Consider the following 23176-nt stretch of genomic DNA (forward strand, 5'->3'; position numbering starts at 1 on the left):
GTTTCATGTATAAATGTGAGAACGCGGTTTTGTATATTCGCGAATTCGCGAATAGTGAACATACACAACCATTAAGCAGATTTAACTTAGAAAAAGAAATACAAATACATACATTTGTGGACACCAGAAAACTTTATTTAGACACATGAAGACATTTTAAAAAAAAAATTGGAAACATGCTGTTTATTACATTTGTATTTTTCAAACCAAAAAAACCTTTGTACAACATTTAGACCATATACATCGACAAAGAGCCCATAATCAACAGATGCATGTGCAGATTGACAGAATTATGTTAACAGCAATAAATACTTACAGAGAGTCAACACACAACACAGCCAAATCTCACCTCCATAAATAACAAAGGGCCAAAAATGTTACCCATAAAACATGTGACACACAAATATATTGGACCTCTTCGTAGGTCAAATCTTTCCTGATGTCTGAGTGAGCTATATATAATCCAAGCAAACACACCCAGAATGGTAACGCCCAGTCCAAAAATTAACTGTGTGTATCCTGTGTGTTTTGGAGCATGCTCAGTTGCCAAAACAAGGGAAATAGAAATGAGGAATAGAAATGTATGTAGGTGTGTATAGTATATGTGAATTGAAAAAATTCTCTCTTGAAGTTTGCTAGTCATTATTTAGAATGTTTAGATACAGGAATACATACATATATATACAATTACGTGAGAGAGAGAGAAATATATATTTAGGGAAACAATTGAAACACACCTTTTGGGATTTGAGAAGTGAGATTGTGACGATTGACCAGATATGTAAGCCAACAATCTGACTCATCACTCATGAACATCCCTAAATTTGGCGTGGCAATTATATCAGGCGTTCTTATGTGCATTTTGGCTGGCGTTTTCACAGGCGTTTTGACATGCATTTTTTGGGCAGGCATTGTTATATGAAATCACCTACAAAAGCCCCAAAAACAGACCACAAACACGTACATGTGAACGTAGCCCGTTTGGGGGCGTTTGAGGGGGATTTGTCCAGCTCAAGGATCAGCTCCCAAAACAGGCAAAAAATCCAATCCTATTCAGTTCAATGGCCCCTGTTCCCATGTGAGCATTTTGACGGCATGAGGAAAACACCCAACGCTCACTGAGAAATAGCACAATGATTAGGGAGTCTGCCTTCCTGCTGTAGGTTTGTAAGTTCGAATCCGGAAGGTGCCCTCTGTATGGGCAACACTTGGATATCTCCAATCCTCCAAATGTTGACATCATTAATTTTGTTCATGTTTGAAAAAGGCATGTGTATCAGCAAACTTTTAATCCAAAGACATGAACAAAATACAAAAGATGCCCCATAAAGTCAATATGTAGCAATATTGTGAGCTAAAGCTCTATTTGTTTGTTGGGCATACTTTGCTAATTAGCCAAGTATAAGGGATATATATATATATACCTTCAGTTAAATGTGTAGTAAAATGGTAACACTTGGCCATACCCATATGGAAGAAAAGGTAGTATTTGCAATATATTTCTAAAAACATTCTTTGGAAACACATAAAATATTGTCAAAATTGTGACATTTCCTTGATATGTGTGAAATGCTAATAATCTTTCTTAGAAAAAAAATAGATGTAAAACATATTTCAATCTGACGACCAATTCCCCAATGTAATATTTTGTGGGTTTTTTCAGAGAATGTGGAGGTTCTATATAAACACTGTAGATTTGACTGTTATGATTTCGGAGTTAGCAGGAAAGGTGTATGGAATGTGATGGTGTTTACTAAAGGATCCCTTGTTGGAAGTGTGCATGTTTTTCCAATTCCGCCGGTTTTTGCCATTTTCTATGGGCGAGACAGCGGATTTGCAAGCGGTATTCAAAAAAAAATTGACCCAAAATCGCGCTGGCGAAATTTTTTGAGCCAATTTGACGTTGCGCATGCGCACATTCGCGAGTTCGCAGCTCGCGGCTGGAGAAGCTGTTTAACCTTTCCACACTTTCGCAGATATCTCTCTTTCTAAGTCAGTTTTTGAGATTTTTTAAACGCAAGTCATCTCCAAATTGACTTCCACACCTTCCACAGTGATTTGGGATTTTTGGGGGTACAGGGGAAAATTTGGCTAAACTTTAGTCGAGCTTTTAGCTGGCGTGGTTTTAAGTCGCGCTCTGACCATATTGCATCTTAATGAATCTCACACTAGGCGCTATTTTCCGCCCGCCGTTCTTTGAATGCCAATTTCAGACTTAAATAATCGCCGCTTCGCAAAATCACGCCGAAACGCCAATTCGCCGTACTATGAATCAGGCCCTGTATGTCTCTACTCACTGAGGACAGGCCATCTCTCATAATTTAGTTATAACCATATGAATGTAGAATCTTATATCAATATGCAGGACTCATCACAGAAGGCAGAATTTATTAACCTGCTGAATATACTTTATGATTGGCTTGAGCTTGAATGAGTGGATATAATGGAACTTAGTGTTCCAAAACATTAGGTAACACAATACTCAGCTAATTGAAACATTTACTTCTGTGTTCTGAAGGATCATCATAGTAACACATATGTAAAATGTAAAATGACTGGTGTTTTACATCACACAAGCATTATTTTATTTTCTCCTTTGCACTGTACATTTATTGCATATTGTGCACAAGCCTCTTTTATAAACAGTGCAGGAACAGTAATATAAAACATAATTGCCAAGTTAGTGCTCTTCTGATTCTTCCAAAAATTAAAAATGCTACCTCTTTCTCTCCCAGTGTAACTGCTGTTATACTAGGGGCTGATACCAAGTCAAATTCAGGTACCCTTACTAGCTGAAAGCAGTAATACATTTTAAATGTAGGTTCCCATACTAACTGAATGTAACAATAGCCCTAAAAATGGCCAGAATTTAGAAACAAGATCCCCCCCCCCCCCATTGACTTTATTGGAGTCTAAGAAAGATTTGTGAACATTTTTTTGAACCAAACCCAAGTATATTTGCTCATCTCTGCATGCTGATTTCAAACAAAAGGCATAGGAAGCCAGCCACTGCCACAAGGGTCATGTATCAATTCAAAAAAAAAAAAAACTGTATTCCTTCCAGTATAAAACTGTCAACTTTGCCTAACAGGTCCAGCACACACTCACAATATGGCTACTGTGTGGCTATTTTTTGTATAAAAAGGGTTTGGTGGTTATCAATTCCATCACATTTTTTATTCCTCTGACTCAGCTGATCAGGGACAAAAAGCTATACATTGCATTATTGGTTGTTTCATGTTTCTGGTTGTGAACCTGCAAAGTTTGAAAGCAAAAGTTTGCGATTTGCAAATTTTGTCAATCCTGGAGAATTTGCCCCTAATCTATTGTAGCGGTGAACCTAAACCTCACTGCTAGTGGCCTAAAGAGGGAAGCAAAATAAGAAAATTATTTTCACAATCAATACATTTTGAGGCTTAGTGCAGATTTTTTTTTACCCCTGATAGACTGGTCTGGAAGTGCCATTATGGTAAAGAGGAGCAACCCCAGGAAAGCTGTTGAAGTGAATGCTGAGTGCAGCATCAAGCAAACACTGCAGTCTATGTTTAGGAAAATATGGGCAAACAGTTCAAAATATCTGGTGCTGTGAAGGGAAATTCTGCTCTAGAAACATGTGAATGTATCATGTTATACTTACCTCCTCTGTGTAATTGGTTTTGTACAGAGTGGCCCAGATCCTCTTCTTCTGTGGTCTCTCTTCTGTGCCCCTGGCCCCTCCCTCCTGTTGAGTGCCCCCACAGCAAGCAGCTTGCTATGGGGGGGCACCTGACCCGAGCCACAGCTCCGTGTGTCCATTCAGACACGGAGTTGCGACCCGGCTGCGCCCCTGCCCCCTCTCTCTCCTGATTGGCTGACTGACTGTGATTGACAGCAGCGCGCTGCTGTCTCAGCCAATGAGGAGAAGAGTCCCAGGCAGCAGAGAAACTCCTGCAACATCGCTGGATAAAGATGGGCTCAGGTAAGTTTTGGGGGGGCTGAAGGGGGCTGCTGCACACACAAGGATTTTTTATCTTAATGCATAGAATGCATTAGGATAAAAAAAAAAACTTCTGACTTTACAATCTCTTTAAAATAAAACTTTACAGTTATTGTTAGTTGCGTAATTTGTGTGGAGTAAGGCAGCATATGAATTAATGTCAGGTATTTACTGCTGCCCTCTTCTCATCCCTGATCCTGCTGTGATAGGCAGGTCTCTGATCTTCCTGTATTTTGGATCATGTATTTTAAACAATTATGGGTTAGCCACTAGGCCACCACTTTTAACAGCACTATACCATCATTTGGTATCTACTCCCTAGTAGATTCTCCAAAGTTATATGCAAAGAATGACCCTAAAGTTGGCAAACTGGAAACGTCACTTTATAACAGATCTCTGATGTTGCTGAGGGCAGGAACTTGCAGTTAGTTTCACTTTAATTAAATATCAAGGTAACAATATGATTTGCTAAATATTCTGGAACAATGCTCAAACATTTCCAAAGACACACTCCTAAAACTTGTGGACAGCATTCCCAGAAGAGTTAAGGCTGGTAAAGCTGAAAAAGGTGGGCCAACTCCATACTGAACCCTACGAACTAAGCCTGGGATGCCATTCAATTTCATGCTTGTGTAAAGGCAGGTGTCCCAATACTTTTGACAAAATAGTGTATGTCTGCCATCAATGAACAGAAAGAAGGGCCGCCCCACACTGGTGATGTCACTGTAATCCAAGTATATTGCACAGATGGCTGTCACCCCTTGAATGTGTTTCACCTAACAGGGTTTACTAGTAGAGATTTTCTACAATTAAAGTAGAACTTTAGGCAAAACTTTTTTTTTCTCATTTTGGCTAGAGTAAGGGAGGGTTAAAACTCCTATTATTTTTTTTTTGCCATCTGAGTCCCATTAGCAAATTAGGGGAAACCATTGCACCCCCCCCCCTTCCCGGTCACCAGAACTAGTGTCCCCGTTGGAAGATTTCCCCTCTATTACTGTTCTGGGGACAACCCAAAATTTTGGTATTTTTTTTAACTTTCACTTTTGTGATGTTAACGGTAAACAAGAAAAATAGAGAGGGTGAATCTTCTTAAGAGGGGCAAAGGTAATAATAAACTTGACAGATGTTCTAATCCATCTCCACTTTGTCCAAAGCTAAAAAAAAAGGTTTTGCCTTTAGTTATACTTTAAGTCTTTGTGGGTGAAACAAGTTAGAGGGGGCAGTCTTTAGGCAGGGACAGCTATAGTGGCTATTTGTGCAATATAATTGCATTATGGTGACATCATCAGTGTGTGAGTGTGACGGAAATTCATTTTCTAGGTCTGCCCACATAAAGTTTCACAAAAATTTGAATTTTAAACCCTAAAAGTGCTCAAGTGTAATACAATTTTAAACTGTTAAATTCTACATTTTTAGTCCCTAGAAAAGTAAACATTGCTGAGGAATAGTGGTTTGTGCAAAAACCCAAAGGAAGCTCTAATCCTTCTCCCTTCTCGAAGGAAGTTAGGTGAAATCTCAGCAGCATGGGCACAGAGGGTCTAATCTTTCTCTGCTTTGTCCAAAACAAAATGTTTTGACTAGAGTTAGGATTTAACAGGAGCACGCAGCTTGTTGATATGGAGAAGAAGGTAAGCTTGGCCACTAACCTCATGGGCCCAGAAGCAGATGTCCGCTCTAACCACCCCACCCCAGTATTTCCACTCCAGTGCGGAGTACACTGAGGTTTATTTACTAAAACTGGAGAGTGCAAAAGCTGGTGCAGCTGTGCATGCTAGCTAATCAGCTTCTAACTTCAGCTTGTTCTGTTAAGCTTTGACAATAAAACCTGGAAGCTGATTGGTTTCTATGCAGAGCTGCATCAGATTTTGTACTCTCCAGTTCTAGTAAATCAACCCCACTGTGTCTTTCAATTCTGACAACTAGTAAATAAAAAGAGGTAATTATTATGTTAATATGTGTTATGATTATCAGTCCAGAAACCAGGAAATCATGTCATGATATTACAGGTGTCTACAGACAGGAGTAGAAAAAAAAATCAACCAATCAACCAATTTGAAATACACTGCTTATTATCATATGCAGCACCCTCAAGTGTGCTACTAGTGTTAGCACAGGCAGGTTTAATTTATGGCTCATGGTAAGTTTGTAAGCCAGAATTTGGGTCAGGGCAACTGAAGGTTAGGCTGGATGGCTCCACGGGGGCAGGTCTCTAGTATCTCCTCCTAGATCTAGACGTTTGGAGAAGCTTCCAGAAGTTAATTGGTGGAGGCCAGGAGGTACTGATCTGTATATTTGAGGGAATTTGGAAAATCCCTAAACAGAATGTCCTAGCTCAGCACTCAAATATGGGGGAGCCATGCCAGCAGGGAGTCGGGTGGAAAATGGAGTGCTGAGGAGGCTTTCAGTGGCTAGAAGGGGACCCCTGGGTCTGGAGGGAGGGGGATGGTGGTTCTGCCTCCAAGCTGGACTCAGGCTGGCTTAGGAAGATCCTATCAGTGTCTCTGTTTGAGGATAAATCTTGCCTATGGAGCTGCAGGGAGCAAAAGGGAGTGAGTACATCAGCACACCCAGGGATTCACAAGTGGAGAGACTGCCACATGTATCAAGCTTTCAGGACAGTGCTGTGCTTAACCCTTCCTATCCCTAACCCTGGGAGATCCATGGAGCAGCCAGGTGGGCTGGTGGACAGGCAGCCAGGAGGGCTGGTAGTTCCTGCAGGCAGTAGAGCTGAGGGCAGTTCTACAGAGGAGAGGAGATACTCCCCTATGCAGTTTACAACATACTGTGCTATTTTCTCAAGGGGAGCTCCAAGTCCTCAACTGATTTTTGCTTTTGATTACTAAAGACTAATTTTGTCCAGGAAGGAGGACAGTCCAGGATTGTGTACATAGGTAGGAAGTTTTCTCCCTTCATTGTTTTGGTCAAGTTGGGTATCCCATTACCCCTTTTCTCCATCCAAGTTATTACTGCTCATAAAACAACAAAACCAAGCTCAGAGATTAATTTCTCATGTCCGGATGTGAGTGAAAAATGCTTGTTGACTGGCTGTGTAGGAATAGGTGAACCAATTATCTGGAGTCCTTGCGGGAGTAGTGCTAAATACCAAGATGTGTATTCTAACCACAACTGCGCAAACTGTTGGCGCTATATAAATCCTGTATAATAATAAAGTATAATAATCTTTGACTCACTGCATGGTATGTGTTTAGTAAATGTAATACAGCCATTAGGTACTGACTGCTATATTCAGGTTTTACATCAATGATGTGTACAGCCCAGGGTGAACAGTGACATAAAAGCAGGAATATACCTCTCCACAAAGAGGTTATTATTTAATGCTGGACAAATTGTGGAAGTTTTGTAAATAACAACCAACTAGGTGTGGCACAACTCTTCCATTTTAGTGGTAATGTTGTACCATTTGACTGCAAAAAACACTGATCTGGTTAAGTGAAAATGTTGTATTGCATGCTGGGAGTCAACAATAAAGAAATAAACCATTACAAGGCCCTGGGGAACTCAACCTTCACTCAGCCACTCATATAATTGCCTGTTCTCTCCTCATATCACAAGCAGAAATATCATGGTGTGCCTATCAGCTGAAAGAGTCTCTGGTATCACTTTATAGCTATTGTTTTACTGAGGGAAGAAATATTGTGAGACACTGGCTCATACTCTGCATATGGGCACAGAGGACTATTAAATTTACCCAGAACCTCCATACAAAGGAGTCCATTTATAAATGTTTTCACCCAAAATGTACATTCACCTGGGATATACACTTTTTTACAATTGAATCAAATTAAAAATATGTGAATATTAGGTGAAAGTTATATGTATCATGGGTAAAAAAAACATTTATAAATTGACCCCACTGTGTTTCAGAATTATTTAGTCCAGTTGATTATATAGTAACTCTTAACCCCTTTCAAAATAATTTTACCTGAATAATATTTTGTAATGTAAATCTACAGCTGGCCACAACTGGATGAATTGGATTATTTGGAATCACCTTTTTTTTCCCCATGACAGTTCATGTCCCTATTACAGCCCATGAGGAATTAATCAGAATCTACAATGCACCTTTTCTCATCCCTGCCTTATTAGCAACAGTGAACAGGATATTAGACACATAAATTCCACCACAATCTGCTTACACAATCATTCATGCTACATACATGGGAAAACTATCACACAACCACACCAAAACCACTTCTACTGTGTGATCATTTTAGCCTGTGTGTTGCGAGCTTTAAAGTTACAGCTCAAATGCCGGTCAGATTTATGGATTTATGATTTTATTTAAAAAAAAATAAGTTGAAAAAAAATAAAAAAATAAAAATAAAAACTAAACCAGTGTCCACTTTAATCATTCACATTGAGCTAGGGAACCTACAGCTGAGCACTCACCAAATGAGAAGTTCTGGGAAACCCACAACAATCAATGCACCATAAATGGCACCACCATACACTCCTCCTAATGAATTGTTGCATTACTATCAAACAGGACTGCATTTGTTAGAATGAAATTCTGAGGGGGGGAACCATTGTGTACCAAGTTGGCTATTTTAAATAAATATCAATTCCCCTGAGAACACTCTTAATTACTGTCATTGATTTGAATTTGTAAATTGGATCAGTAAGCACCACAGAATTTCAAATAACACATTTACATTGAAATTCAAATGAAAAAAGTAAAGCTTTCCATTTTAATAAATAGAGGTAAGAGTGCAGTAGAGGAAAAAAACATAAATGCTCCCTATATAAGATTACAATCTAAGCTACCTAAGGCACATCATCACAATCAAAAATTCTAAAAACGCTAAAGGTAATGCCTGACTGCTTTTTCTATCATTGAGCCTAAAAATAAAGAATTAAAAAAATAAACTAAAGATAATTTAAAAAAAGGTAAAGGTTGTAACCATAAAAAGTATTGTTGTACGCATGGTATGTTTTTTTTTATTATGTCTGCTGTAATCATCTATTATTGGTTCTGATTTACGAATACCAAACTGAACTTTTCTCCCTGATAATGTAATGTAAAAAAATGCTAGCAACCTATTCCATGCTACTTTAGTTTAAAAATGATTTAAATCAGTTAAGTTTTACACATACTCATATAGACAATTATAAGTCATATACATATGGTACACACATGTGAATGTACAGAGAAGTACAGTATGGGCAGTAAAAATTTGTATCATTCAAATATCAATTCACGTGGAAAACTGGAAGAACAGATAAGTCTTTAACCAACATTATCAACCCAAATATTCTTCCAACACATGCACTTATATATTATAACAAAAGCATATACTGTATTGCAGACATGTAAATTTTTCGGCCTGCAGGCCATATGTAAATCCACTTCATTCTGAGCTTTACATCCAAAGTGCAAACCAAAATATGCCTCAAAATAAACAAAATGAAATGGCCTATCATTAAAAACGCTTGTGATTAAAGGTTTTTCTGTATTTGCAAACAGATCTGTTGTAACTAAATAAGGTTTTGTGTTGTCTGATGTTCCTATGAATGATGTAATGCACACCATTACCACAGGGAAAGGCTTGCAACTATGAATGTATCCGCATTGTCATGCCTTCAGCATAGTAGTAAAATTCAGTTTTCATTTGCCCTATATTGAGAATATTATTTTTTTTTTAGCAACAGGGCTTCAAAATTTATAAAAGTTGCATACTTCTTTATAATTCCCATTTCCCAGTACTATAAATATTGCTATACATACTATCAATAATATGAGATATTCTACATGACTCCACTGAAATATTACTATATGTAACATCATAATATGTAATATAAAAAAGGTAATATTTAGTCTAAAATATGACATATTTAATAAACCCTAATTAGCATGTGAACAATCGCTTTGATAAACACACACCTGAGCAATTCCAAGAAATCTATGTACTGTGCTTTTAAACAAGCAACAGGTGTACATACAATATCATTTAAAATGAATGTTTCACAATGTAAAATGAACAGTGCATGTTTGTACCATGCTGCTCAGTCTGAAAGATTTTTTTCTTTAATGTACTGTGAATGCTGTTATTTTCTCAGTAGTAAAATGCATGTGTAATATACTGCAGTGAGCTCAGTCAACTAGTCATTTAGTAGGAGCGGATTACACAGCAGTGAGTGAATAGTCTAATTGGTAATAATAGGATGTAATGGAACCAGTGCACACCCAGTCTGGGAAAACTGGCGATACAAGGTTCACAATATATGTAGCTAACATAGACAGCTGGTATTTTTTCATGTATGTCCTTCCACATCATAAACAAGGTGTTCATTTTCTTCATTGTAATGTATCGTATTCCCTGTGGAATTGCTTTATTTTTAATATATAACTGGAGGGGCGTATAAGAAAAAAATCGAAAATTGTATCCTAATGTACTAATTGCAAAGAAGCATAGAAATATAAGCATAGTAACATATCTTTTCTAGATTTAATATAACTTTTCTGTCCTCCATCAAACATTGAAAGGACACTTTTCCACTTATGTAAATTTTATGTCATACTGCCAAGCCTGTACCTAGCCCAATATTCCACACAGATCATTAAGAAATAAGAATAGGGGGAGGGGATGCTGCTAAACCAAAGGAAAAAAAAAACTCCTGTTAACCAATTGGGTGTTAGTATGACAGAAAATTTACGTCCTTCCAATTTAGAGGGTCCCCACCTCTTTTTTTTTGCCAAGGGGTCGCTGACGCAACATTTTTCCGTTCTGCAATTGCATTACGCAATTTTATTTGTGGGCAAATGTTGACATTCTTCAAAGATAAAAAAAAGATCCAACAGCTTGTCATTTCTAAATTCGCCTTTACCATTCCTGGCTATATTTCCGCAAAATGGCAACCGTGGGTTTGCTGATCGCTAGGTGTCCAGTGGACCAGAGACTATGAGCGAAACAGTGATCTAAACTGAAAATGCACAACCCTGTGACTAAATGACAGATGTAACTTTTCTATCATTCAGAATGACTGCACATCAGTAACTGAAGACAACGCTTGCTGTCAAGTTTGTTAAGTATTACAGTACTTGGTGCCATTGCACAATGTAGGAACCACACACACCCCCATAGTCTTCTTGTGCCTGGTTAGTCTCAACTCTCTGCACTGCAGTTGACTGCAGCTTACCCTGTTCTTGTCTACTAAGGGGGTGGGGGGGGGGGGGGGTTGGGGGATGCTTTTATTGTTTGGATCCAGCCAGTCTGCCTAGTATTACCTTTGCGGGAAGAGCGACTACTATCAATCACAGCGCACCCTTTGACGCACACTGATTCTGGTAATGAGATTTTGTTTGCCCTGACACTCTGCATTTGGCTCACTGTGCAGTTGTTTGACAAATGACAGCTCTTGGGGATGACTCAGACTCCGCAGAACCAGCAGGTCTCATTTTAACCCCTTCTATGCCAGGGGGACCTTGAGCAAAAAACACTGCAGGCAATGGAGGCAGTGAAGAGTGCTGGGGACATGCTAGTTCTGCAGCAAGCTTCCTACACTTGGAGCCAACTACTGCAATAAGTAGTCATCTCCTGATAAGGCAAAAAAAAAAAGCAACAAAGTGTAGTAACCCACAGAAACCAATCACAGCTCCTTATTCTGACTATTTCTAAACTTAAAGATCATGTTACTTATTAATAATCATAACTATAAATAAGAGAAGTGCCAACTCTATGGTACAACAGCAATTTTTGCAAGAAGCTAGATCCATCTGTGATTGACATTTACAGTCCAAAATTGATTATAATAATAATTGTACAAAACTGCAAAGTAAGTTGTGTTGCAATTTGCAAAAAAAAAAAAGACAGAACATAAAAAAAAACCTTTAAAAAAAAAAAAATGCATTCTTATTACTGCTAGGTCACAATAAGGAATCAGTTGCAAATGACAGCTGCAAAAAAAAGTTACTAAGTTGTCCCCTAGCATGACAGCGCTCTCTTCTCATTGCCTGGGGAAGCCTCGCAAGGAACAAGCAGCAGTAGCTGTGAGAGAGTGTCTGCCCCGCTAATAGAACGTTGCTGCCCTGTGTGTAGCCCTACTTACCTCCGTCCAGCTTGCACTCCGCTCGGCAGTAGCAGCAGCAGCAGCGCAGGGAGCTGTCCGCGGCTCAGTGCTGAAAGGGCCGGCAGCGGTAGCGGCAGCGGCACCCAGGGAGGACTAAGCACATTGGGTGGATCTTACGCTGCAGTTCTATTCTGCTGCAGTGCTGAATAAGAGCAAAGAAGGAACAAAGTCTTTCAGTCACACACACACATAGCTTTTTGTAGTGGAGAACACGGGAGGCACAAGGCGTACAGATGAAATGAGCAGGCAGGGAAGATTTGTGGGCAATCAATAATTGAAAGGCTGGGAGTGGAGTGGGCAATCCCAGCTCGTGCAGGGAAGCAGCTGTGGGGGTGGAGAGAGAATGCAGGCATAGGGGGGGTGACAGGTTTTGCTTGAATAACAATGTAGCAGCCAGCATGTTTCCAGCGTGAAAGTGTGACATTTTGTGGAAGACAGAAGTTAAGAAGTGCAGGATTCCCTTTATTTGTATGAAGGGGGGGGCAGATCTCCTGTGCTTTGTGTATGGGGCAATAAAGTATTCTGGAAGAAGATGCATTTAAGGCTACAGAGAAAAAAGCTGCAGTAGAAGAGATCACAGCCAGTGAGAGTTACATGTGCCCTTAGCACCTCCTAACATAGTGCTTGTCCTACAGAGCTGCAGAACTGAATAGATGTGTAAAGTTTTACTATGAATGCTATAGTCATTGTGAAAAATAGATCCTCCTCACCAAAGCACATCAATAATGGCACCATAGGCATGCATTCATGGTGTGCCAGGTGTGCCTGGGCACACCCTTATAACCCATAGTTGCCAACTGTCTTGAATTATATGCACATTATCAGGATCAATCTCCTCCCCCTACCTCCTCCCCCTGCAGTTTCAGGCACTCTCGGCTCTCAGGCAGACTGCAGGAATATCCCCAGGACTCTACCTCCCCCTCACTTTCTTCTAGAACTGCAATTAAGTTTGAGTGGGTGGGATGGGGGTGTGCCCAGCCTCTGAGATTGCGCCCAGCCCGCATTTTTCTTGTGGTGTGTCATCATGGGTGCAATGAGCAGAAGTCAGAGGAAGTGTGTGCTAAAACTATATACAATATATAATATATATATATATATATATATATATATATATATATATATATATGTGTGTATGTACAGCATCTCACCCCTCACATTTTTGTAAATAATTTATTATATCTTATCTTATCATATTTTATCTTATCTGACCCCCCCACACCCCTTCAACCTCTGCAGCAATGCTGGCAGCACTCATACGTCTATTTCCCAAAGACAACCTCTGGATATGGCGTTGAGCACGTGCACTCAACTTCTTTGGTCAGCCATGGTGAGGTCTGTTCTGAGTGGAACCTGTCCTCCTAAACTGCTGTATGGTCTTGACCACTGTGCTGCAGCTCAGTTTCAAGGTCTTGGCAATCTTCTTACAGCCTAGGCCATCTTTATGTAGAGCAACAATTCTTTTTTTCAGATCCTCAGAGAGTTCTTTGCCATGAGGGGCCATGTTGAACTTCCAGTGACCAGTATGAGAGAGTGAGAGCGGTAACACCTAATTTAACACACCTGCTCCCCATTCACACCATAGACCTTGTAACACTAACGAGTCACATGACGCCGGGGAGGGAAAATGGCTAATTGGGCCCAATTTGGATAATTTTACTTAGGGGTGTACTCACTTTTGTTGCCAGCGGCTTAGACATTAATGGCTGTGTGTTGAGTTATTTTGAGGGGACAGCAAATTTACACTATTATACAAGCTGTACACTCACTACTTTACATTGTAGCAAAGTGTACTCACTTTTGTGAGATACTGTATATATATATATATATATATATATATATATTTTTTTTTTTTTTTTAGCAGGGGCCCCTAGGCAATAAAATTGCAGTTGTTGCAACGTTTTATGTCACACTGTATTTGCGCAGCAATTTTTTAAACGCAATTTTTCTGGAAAGTTTGGCTGATGTTAGGCTGAGTAAATAGATGACTAACATGTAATGCTTTAAAAGTGTGCACACTTGTGGTATGGCGCCAAACTTCCATACTTAAAAATCTCTATAGGCTATGCTTTAAAAATGTTTACAGGTTACCAGTTTAGAGTTACAGAGGAAGTCTGGCACTAGAATCGTGGCAAATTCCTCAAATGTGTGTTTTGAATGTCGTTTACATACGCAGGCGCGACCTACAAATGCATTTGCTTCTGCTAGCGAGCATGAGGGAATAGGGATTGGCTCTAAATTTCTTTTTTTTTTTTGCTTATTTTATTTACATTTTTTTTATTTTTACACTTTCCCTTTAGATTTTAATTTTTGATCACTTTTATTTCTATTACAAGGAATGTTAACATCCCTTGTACTAGGAATTAGGCATGCCAGGTCCACTTTACGGAGAGATCTGGGGTCTATAAGTCCCCAGATCTCTCTTCTAGGCTGGGAACCCTGAGATAAAGAAAAAGGATCTCAGCTTGCGAGGAAAAAAAAAATGGTAGTGTTTACATCTGTTGGCACCAGAGGTGCTTCCAGCCTCCGAGGGTCATAGAGATGACCACGGCCAGTTCTATGGTAAACTTCCACCACTAGCCGATTCATTCTTCGGCTCACTGATCAAATGGGTGGGAGGGGGTGATGTACCCTCCCGCTGCCTGAAAAAGCAATCAAGCGGCTAAACAGCCGCTATGAGGGCTTTTACTTTGCAGGGAATGGCCTGCAGAAAAAAATATATCAGAATGATGCCTGCAGCTACAGGCATCATTCAGATATCTCCATTTAAAGTCATAGACATAATGTGAAGTCCTACAGCATGGAAGTGGTTAAACCCAAAACTGTAATGTATTGCAGCTTACCAATCATTAAATGTGGTGGCTGCATTAGTTTTCCTCTTTTAGAAATGTTTTCTTCTGTATTCACCTTGTGATCTGGCCAGTAACATACCTCTTGTATTAGTGTGCCTATACCCTTGATGAAGGGGCACATTTGGACAGCAGCCTTGTCGGTGTGGGGGAAGGGGAGTGTTAGATGTATTATTAGTACAGGTACTTACATAGCACCATCAATTTATACAACTCTTTACATATATATCACATAGTCGGTAAGGTTGAAAAAAGACACCAGTCCATCCAGTCCAACCTGTGGTGTGTGAGTGTGCTTGTGTTTATCTCAATAGTACATTGTATATCCCTGTATGTTGTGATCATTAAGGTGCCCATCTAATATTTTTTTTTAAACTATCAACACTCCCTGCTAAAACCACTGCTTGTGGAAGAGAATTCCTCATCCTTACCGCTCTGACAGTTAATAACCCTCTACGCAGTTGAGGGTTAAACTACTTCTTTTCCAATTTCAGTGAATGAAATCTTTTTAAATTCCCTTTCACTGAAATGTTTTTTCCCTATGTTATGGTCACCAGTACGGTATTTGTACATCACTAATATATCCCCTCTCATGTGCCTCCTCTCCAGAGAGAATAAGTTCATTGCTTGTAGGCTTTCCTCTAGTTGGAGTACCTCTAGTCCCTTTATTAGCTTTGTTGCCCTTCTCTGGACTCTCTCCAGTTCAAGCACATCCTTTTTGAGGACCGGTGCAAAGAACTGGATGGCATACTCAAGATGTGGCCAGACCAGAGTCTTGTTGGAGAATTATCGTTTTGTCCCTAGAGTGAGTCCCCTTTTTAATGCATGCCAATATTCTGTTGGCTTTGCTTGCAGCAGCTTGGCATTGCATGCCATTGCTGAGCTTGTCATCTACTGGGACCCCCAGGTCCTTTTTCATCCTAGATTCCCCCAGAGGTTCTCCCCCTAGCGATTAACTTGCATTCGTATTTGTAGCACCCAAATGCATTACTTTACATTTTTCAACATTAACACAATAAACCTTATTTGCCATGTACAAACCCAATTCCAAAAAAGTTGGGACACTGTACAAATTGTTAGAGAAAAAGGAATGGACTAATTTACAAATCTCATAAACTTATATTTTATTCACAATATAATATAGATAACATATCAAATGTTGAAAGTGAGACATTTTGAAATGTCATGCCAAATATTGGAGTATTTTGGATTTCATGAGAGCTACACATTTCAAAAAAGTTGGGACAGGTAGCAATAAGAGGCCGGAAACGTTAAATGTTCATATAAGGAACAGCTGGAGGACCAATTTGCAACTTTTTCAGTCAATTGGCAACATGATTGGGTATAAAAAGAGCCTCTCAGAGTGGCAGTGTCTCTCAGAAGTCAAGATGGGCAGAGGATCACCAATTTCCCCAATGCTGCGGTGAAAAATAGTGGAGCAATATCAGAGTTTCTCAGAGAAAAATTGCAAAGAGTTTAAAGTTCTCATCATCTATAGTGCATAATATCATACAAATTGTGTGTGTGTGGGTGGTTCCTGCGCTATCTGAGGTAGTTTAGGTCCCTTCTTATTTCTGCACCACAAGACTGGTACCAGGAACCAGTTGATACTAAATTTAAATATGGGGGTGTGTGGCGCGCTTCAGAAGTGGAAAAAAAGGTTAAAACTATTAATTGTGGTTAGAATATATGTGTAGTGTAAAAAAATGTGCTGTTGTTACACAATTCCTTATCCTTGTGATTGTGGCTATGTTGAACTTCAATCAAACCGAAATTTAAAAAAATCAATATAAAATCTATAAAGTGTTAAACCAGGTATTTCAAACTATAAAGTGCTGGGTGCTTTCAATCTTCAATAAATACATATCATATCAACAAAGTCTTTAATCTCATTTAAATTAATAAAGTGCAATATCAGTGAATGTCCGTTTTTTCCTTCCACCACAGAAAAAATATATTCAACTGTGTATCTTCAACTTAAATCACAAAGTGCTTCCGTGCAAGAAAAAGGTGCTGTGACTTGTTCCTCCACCAGGTGTCACTTCTAGGTGCTCTAAACTCTCACCTTAATGGAGTGTATAAATCGCCTGTGTATATATATTTGACCCCCGGTTGGGTGATCAACAGCTTGTGTGTCCTGTTTCCAGAGTCCTATTCGTGGTCCCGGGATACTTCTCAGGGTCCGTATTGGGGTGCTTTTGTCCTAAGGGGTCCTTAACTCCTAGCACGACCTCTGGGCTCATCAAACACAGAGGGCCATCATGGTGCAGTATTTAAAACCAATTTATTCATAAAAAAATCATTGCACTTACATTTAATCAACTTGTTATAGGCGTAGAAACAGTCTGAATAGCGTTGGGAGAACTTAGCTCCGGTCCGTAACGTCACTTCCGGTTTTTGGCGGCTCCTCCTACGCGTTACGTCACGTGACTTCCTCAGGGACCTGATATTGCACTTTATTAATTTAAATGAGATTAAAGACTTTGTTGATATGATATGTATTTATTGAAGATTGAAAGCACCCAGCACTTTATAGTTTGAAATACCTGGTTTAACACTTTATAGATTTTATATTGATTTATTTAAATTTCGGTTTGATTGAAGTTCAACATATCCACAATCACAAGGATAAGGAATTGTGTAACAACAGCACATTTTTTTACACTACACATATATTCTAACCACAATTAATAGTTTTAACCTTTTTTTCCACTTCTGAAGCGCGCCACACACCCCCATATTTAAATTTAATATCATACAAAGATTCAGAGAATCTGGAACAATCTTTGTGCGTAAGGGTCAAGGCTGAAAAACCATACTGGATGCCCGTGATCTTCGGGCCCTTAGACGGCACTACATCACATACAGGAATGCCACTGTAATGGAAATCACAACATGGGCTTAGGAATACTTCCAAAAAACATTGTCGGTGAACACAATCCACCGTGCCATTCGCCGTTGCCAGCTAAAACTCTATAGGCCAAAAAAGAAGCCAAATCTAACCATGATCCAGGCGTTTTCTCTGGGCCAAGGCTCATTTAAAATGGACTGTGGCAAAGTGGAAAACTGTTCTGTGGTCAGAAGAATCAAAATTTGAAGTTCTTTTTGGAAAACTGGGACGCCATGTCATCCGGACTAAAGAGGACAAGGAAAACCCAAGTTGTTCTCAGCGCTCAGTTCAGAAGCCTGCATCTCTGATGGTATGGGGTTGCATGAGTGTGTGTGGCATGGGCAGTTTACACATCTGGAAAGGCACCATCAATGCTGAAAGGTATATCCAAATTCTAGAACAACATATGCTCCCATCCAGATGTTGTCTCTTGCAGGGAAGAAATTGCATTTTCCAACATGACAATGCCAGACCACATACTGCATCAATTACAACATCATGGCTCCGTAGAAGAAGGATTCGGGTACTGAAATGGCCAGCCTGCAGTCCAGATCTTTCACCCATAGAAAACATTTGGCGCATCATAAAGAGGAAGATGCAACAAAGAAGACCTAAGACAGTTGAGCATTAAAAACCTGTATTAGACAAGAATGGGACAACATTTCTATTCCTAAACTTGGGCAACTTGTCTTCTCAGTCCCTGAAAGAGTGTTTTAACGTGCCTTTCTAAAATATTATATTTCATATTACATCTCAGCTAGGGCTCATTCTACGATGGAATGTGGTCCCCTGCAATTACAGATTTAACGAGCCAGACTAACACTCATTCATAACACCCTGGACAGCAGACAGCTGTATTTTGCATATAGATGAAAAGACATTGACATGTTCAATACTTTTCCATTCATTCATTTAGACACTTAACGAGTTAAGGCTTCGCATAAAAAGATTACTGACACCACCTAAACACAATTCACAATTGCTTACATTAACACATGACAGCTGAACACAGACAAAGCGGCTGCCCCACAAACACAATCTCCAATACACGACACCCCACACATACACAGGTGTATAGGAAACAAAAGCCTTTCATGTACTGTTTCTGTGAGACATGTTCTATTGTCAAATTGACCGGTAAATTGTAAACCAGTTTAAAGCAGTTTTTTCCCGCTCAAACTTGCCTTAAATATGAGCTAAACTTGAAATAAAATTAGATGTGTCTACACCTTGCTTCGGTGCGCTGTGTCCTCGCATCTTCCAGCTGGAAGAGGGAAAATTCACTATCCGGGAGGGTTAGCAACTGAAGGGTTGTATATCATCTTGTAAATTGCCTCCTGACGAGATTTGAGCTAACAGTTTGGTGTCAGAAGTGGGATCTGCCATAACAGTATTGGGTGAGTAATTATATTTTTTATTATTATTATTGCCACCCTATACTGTCAGAGCAGATAAACGGTACCCAGTTAACCACTATTTTTAGCGCCTCCCGGGAATCTGATATTTCCAAAGATAAGATGGAGTCTGATATCCCAGGGTCTGAAGCCCAAAAGATAAGATGGGGTCTGATATCCCAGGGTCTGAAACCCGGTTACAAAGCAGTACTGTGTGTGATAGTGAATTCTCCCTCTAAAACTTATATATATTGCTGTATAGACATTTAAGTGTATTTTTAGTCGTTATATAAGATTGCATGCCATTGTATAGATGTATGTGGAGATTGTATGTGATATTAGGCTGAGCTTGAAGGTATACACTTGCCCACCAAGGATAGTTAACAGAAAACCATAAATTGGGCGTGTATAAATCTGATTAGAAAGACGCAGGAAACCACATAAGTTGGGAAACTATGTTTTCCAATAAAGTCTAAATACTGACCTCACCATCCCTATATATATATATATATATATATATATATATATATATATATATAAACCTTCAAACTCAGCTGATCTCACTTTGTGTTCTGAGCTTAAGATAATGGGAAATTCTCAAGGTAAAGAGAATCCAGAGAAAATAATGAAATTTACGTTTAGGAAAATTGTATGAAGATTGTATCGTGTGTGGGCAACCTTAGAAGTGTGTAAGATCCATGAATCGTTATGTTGTGTTTGTTTTAACACTGTTCCTAAAGGTGCTGTATCAGAAAAGCATTTCATAACACTGAATGAATGCTGGTTGCATAATGATTTGTTTTGTGTTTATTACTTATGTTTTAAAGTGATGTGATTTTGCCACGAGAAAAAAAAAGGTAACAGATCCGTACTATGCTGGTCATGGCAGCTTTTAGAAGCAAGAAAATATATTTGGTGTGTAAAGTGTGACCTTAAGGACTAAAATTGTATTTCTATCCTTAAAAAAAAAAATCGTAAGCAATTTTGAACTTTTATCATTGAGGTTTTGTGTCACCGACCTTTTTTTTATCACTGACCTTTTAAAACAAAAAATTTTGGTGCCTTTTTTAGCACACAAACCCCCCCCCCCCCCCCCTCTCCTGTCTGTGACACAGGTAACTGCAAAAGGGACTGTAAACAGTTGTATTGTCATACAAATTTAACTATCAGTTTTGCTTTTGTAGTGAAAACCAGTTTGGAGGAATGTTCCAAATGGGTGAAGAATGGTGACGTATGGGTTCTTGTATCCAAATAGGAAATTGCCAATGTTTATTTTTGAGCTGCTCATTTTTTAACCATGGTGAACAATAATAATTTTTTTCTTTATGGTATACCATAACATAAAAAAATATAGAAATCCACGTGGTAATAATTAATTTGACGTCAACAATTTTTGGTATTAGAGAAGTGCACTGTTAGGAAGGGAAATGTTTGACATGCTTACTGTATGCTAAATTCCTCTAACCGTTGGTTTATTTTTAGGAGGAAAAGTAAAATGTTTTGTTACTAAACCTTTCTTGATGCTCATTTCTCAGATAAGTTTAATTTGAGACTTTCAGAACAAAGGACAATCACAGCCCTCAACGACAACTCAACCTTATGGGAGTATTGTTTACAAATTGTTTTTTTTTTCTGATTGATTAGACTGTTTTTATGGGTGTTAGAAAGTTCTTATTTATTGGGTGTCAGATATTTGATGTGTTCTAATTTGACATATATGAGCTCTGGCATTAATGAGGTGCTATGCCTTAGATGATTAAGCATCTCTTGTCTTATAAAAAATTTCCTTTATTATATTGAAGAAAAAAAAAAATAGGATGGAATTGGATGACTTGTTGATAGTGTGCTAATAATTATAATGAATTTATGTCAGCGTTACTATTTGGTATTGAAAGATTTAAACTTTTAAGGCAAGGTAACCTCCTGTGGTGAATTCAATTAGTTGCCAAGCCATCTCTTTTCATTCTAAGGTGACTCATTGCCCAGGCTTTGCATATAAATGGTCCTTGAAGTCAGATTCTGTGTCTCCAAGGCTATTTGGTTTCAATTTCCTGTTCGGTGTCACCGAGCAATTGTGCAAATCCTTATAAATTTATTTTTGCATGAGTACTTACTTCTAGCTGTTTTGTGTGTCTCTATGTGTCCATGTACACAAGACAGCTTGAATTTTACTCCCTGCTGTTCAGTGATCACAGCATCTTAGCCATGCAAGGGATTCCCAGTTCTAGGTAGCTGCCTGCTTGGGTGAGTCAGAGGACTGCAAGTTAACCCATCTCCACCTTTGGAGAATACAAGGCAGTTCAACCCCTCCAAGGGCCCTCACCATTGTTGCATGTGTGGACATGCTGTGTTCTCACAAAATAGTGCCATTAGGTATCCTTCCTGTCTTAAAATTACTTGCCTTCCTGTAGGCCCTAAACCCCAGTGCCGCAATATACTCCTGCCATTCTTGTAAAACTTGTATTCTTGTCTCTGTACTTACCTGCTATTCTTGCTAAAGTCAGAATGACTCCAGACCCGTCCCAACCCCATGAATCCATTAATTCTAATATCTAGAGATTTTGCAAGAGGAATATGTGGCAGAATTAATTGAAAACATTAAACAGTGATTATGGTGATATTTCGCTCTCGTTTTGTTTGCCAACAGGTGCACCGACCCACCCATTCAAGCCTGGAGACAGAGTCCTGGTGAAGGCCCTCCATAAGCTGACGTCGCTAGACCCACCCTACGGACCTCCTGCGACAGTTCAAGCAGTGACCAGAACAGCGGTATTGACAGACGACTCCCCGGTTTGGATCCACGCATCGCGACTGAAGGAAGCCCCACCTCTGGACCCCACGACTGAGGATCGGAGATTGTGACGAGCACCAGACAACTTACTGGAGATTGTGACGAGCACCAGACAAATTCCAGCTGGATCTAGACAGACGCATTGGTACAATGCCAACGGACATCCCTACTCCTGGAAGACTTCGCATTCGTGCAACAGTGGTACGCTTTGTAGCAAGCTGAGCACTAGTAGCCACTGTCTGGTTACTTGCAACATGTGCTCACCACCCAGAGAACCTCTCTTCATTTTGCCCTTCCTCACCCCAGGAAAAGAGAGAGACACGAGACATTCATGTCTCCACCTTACAGTCGAAGTCAAGCCTATTGGACACAAAGGACAGTGTTTTACGTTGTAACCGCCAGGGATTTAGTCTGATGAGATGAGGGTCGAAAGGGAATTTTCTTTCCTCCCATTGAACGGGGGAGGTTTATTTTTGCCCTTTCCTGGCAAAGGCTTTAGGAGATGTTGAAAATTCACATGCTATAGTCAACAGGTAGTATGTGCTGCCAGGGTCTATTTGTAGTGACTTTATTGCAATAATATGGAGTTTGGATTTTTCAGGCCATGGATTCTTGCAAGCTATGGCCCTCCCTATTGAACATGTCTATTTTTGATTCAATAGAATTCTAGGAAGTTATATCCCTATGTGCACACAACCAAGTCACCAGCCTACATACACCTTGGAATATAATGTCACCTGTTTTGTGCAAGTTAGTTACCAATAATATGACATGCACTCATACAATAACATAACCCAGGTATGTCAAGAATGTCCAGCTCATTCATAGTTGGACATATATCCCAGGAGGGCACATAGTGCTATTCACAGACCCTAGGTGATCCCACCCTTATGAATAAGGTTGGGATCAAAGGTTGGGTTGAAAGAGTGTATCAACGTGCCTTGCTAAAATATTATATTTCACAGTACATACCAGCTAGGGCTCATTCTACGATGGAATGTGGTCCCCTGCAATTGCAGATTTAACGAGCCAGACTAACACTCATTCATAACATCCTGGACAGCAGACAGCTGTATTTTGCATATAGATGAAAAGACATCGACATGTTCAATACTTTTCCATTCATTCATTTAGACACTTAACAAGTTAAGGCTTCGCATAAAAAGATTACTGACACCACCTAAACACAAT

General features: G+C 39.5%; 1 protein-coding gene across 1 annotated transcript in view; it reads right to left on the reverse strand.

Moving 5' to 3' along the window:
- Window positions 1-12359, reverse strand: part of SV2C (synaptic vesicle glycoprotein 2C) — a 324325-nt gene extending 311966 nt beyond the window's left edge. The window contains exon 1 of the mRNA XM_082264288.1: window positions 12044-12359. The gene's annotated coding sequence lies outside the window, so the exon portion shown is untranslated. The remainder of the gene's footprint in view (window positions 1-12043) is intronic.
- Window positions 12360-23176: the final 10817 nt, after the last annotated feature.

This window comes from Pelophylax lessonae (genome assembly GCF_965119305.1).
Source record: "Pelophylax lessonae genome assembly, chromosome: 1".
In the NCBI taxonomy this organism is placed as follows: domain Eukaryota; kingdom Metazoa; phylum Chordata; class Amphibia; order Anura; family Ranidae; genus Pelophylax; species Pelophylax lessonae.